Genomic DNA, 1,937 nt, shown 5'->3' with positions numbered 1-1,937 from the left:
ACATTTTTTTTTTTGTTGTTCAAAATGAACACTTTATTGACAACAACGGTAAAAAAAAAAGAAGTCAATATATACAATACTACGATGGCATTCTCGTCTCCTTTTTTTTTACCCTCTTTGGTTTCACTGCTGACCTGATTATTTAAAACTAGGAACAAACGGTATGAGAGGAAAACTAACTAGGCCGTGTTCATCCAGATCTCCAGTACACATATGACCACACCTCTTCCATTGTACAGGACAGATCTCAGTGTCACTCAAACCACAGATCCCAGTGCCTTTTGCTTACCATTCTCATGTTTTTTTTTCTCCCAACTTGGTCAGAGGTATACTCCTACTCTGAGGTTCAACTCTGAAGCCTTTTGACTTCATGGTTAATACCATGAAGCAAGAACGCAGCATGTAACATTATCTTACTCAGGACTGTGGTTGCAGACTAGCGTCATAGCATTGATTAACTCTTTTCTTGAGAACTGTTGTTCTTTGGTAGACGAGTAGAACTGCATTCATTGCGCTGTGACCTCAACCAGGATGACATTGTTCGGTTATTCTAACAACTGCTTCTTTTGCTCTTGGTCTATCCTTCCGTGGCGTCCCCCCAAAAATACACATACTCTATCTTTGTATTTTTTACTACATATTTCACTAACCCTAACCCTAACCCATCCTCATCCCTCTCTGACTGAACTGCCCTACCAAGCAGTACCTTCGTAACACTTGGGGGCTCTGCATGACAAAATCTAAATCAACTGATAGAATTAAAAAACAACAGAACAAGAAAAACAGGAACCTCAAAACTGCTTAGTGTAATGACTGGCAGAAATAAATATACCCTGGATAAAGGTCAGGGTATTCAGAAAGCTGGAGTGAAACGCACACAGTCAGTTATGCAGACGAAAGACTCTCAGTGAGAGGGTGGTATTAAGACACAGAAAGGGAAACCATGTTGACTGGATTTCAGGTCAGCATAAAAATCATTAACACTTCACAAGTCTAGGCGACCTTCGGTGTGTAGTCGCAAGGCTACGACTCATCTTTCAGTGTTTACAGTAGAGAAACGGAAGGGAAAATATTGCGAGCCAATCTTTGTAACGTCATATACTTATTATTTTTTTTCTCCTCACAGTCTTAAGTCTTTTTACGTGTTTTTTTTTTTACATTTTGTCCTTTTCACATTTAAACCCTCGGAGTAAAAAGGAAAGTAAAGTGAAGAAAAAAGCGAAGCGGCAATAGCAAATGCACAACGGTGCAACAAGTAATTGGTGCACAGGTCCATTGTGACGCTCCATCTCTGGGCCCCTGTGTGCGTTAACACACCGACACGAGTGCGACCGATGCCATTTACATACAAGGCAAAAAGAACCGGGCCTCCCGGGCCTGTCACTGCCAATGGCTCGTGATTGGCACTGAGTACTTTGTAGTATTCAATCCCAATAGTGCAATCCATTGTCAAACCCTTCAGCTCGTTTCTAAATTGCATCGGAAGGTGAGTCCGATGTGCTTTGAATACAACTGCTGCACGACACGTTACATTTTGAAAGAGTTTTGAACAAAACCATGTCAGATGAAGAGGGATTAAGGGGAGCGGGGGGAGGTTAGTTGATAGCATGTCCTCCCGGTTATCCCCCTAGAAGGACTGAACGGGGATGATTGGCTGACGTTCCACAGCCTACACACTTTAGAGAACAGCAGTGACAGTGTGGTTCATCTCTCCACAATCAGATTCATATTATTTCTTTAATCCACACAAAAAAGACGCAAAAGAACAAAATATGCATGCTTATCCCAAATCACACAAATTATTAGGCTTTGGTACACAGGGGCCCTTACAAAACCACCAAGAAAAACAAAACAAGAAAATGTACATTCTTTGAAGGGGGAAGAAGAAAATAACAAATACTCTCTGTTTGCAAGCAACGTGACCTCGGAATAATGAC

General features: G+C 41.4%; 1 protein-coding gene across 1 annotated transcript in view; it reads right to left on the bottom strand.

Annotated features, from left to right (window-relative positions):
* Positions 1–1,937, bottom strand: part of LOC130386059 (CD166 antigen homolog A-like) — a 20,204-nt gene continuing 18,267 nt past the window's right edge. Inside the window, exon 9 of the mRNA XM_056594842.1 lies at positions 1–1,937. This exon is cut by the window's right edge and continues 319 nt beyond it. The gene's annotated coding sequence lies outside the window, so the exon portion shown is untranslated.

Source organism: Gadus chalcogrammus, chromosome 7 (assembly GCF_026213295.1).
Source record: "Gadus chalcogrammus isolate NIFS_2021 chromosome 7, NIFS_Gcha_1.0, whole genome shotgun sequence".
Taxonomy (NCBI): Eukaryota; Metazoa; Chordata; class Actinopteri; order Gadiformes; family Gadidae; genus Gadus; species Gadus chalcogrammus.
The sequence above is the reverse complement of the archived record's forward strand: the minus strand, read 5'-3'. Positions and strand labels throughout refer to the sequence as shown.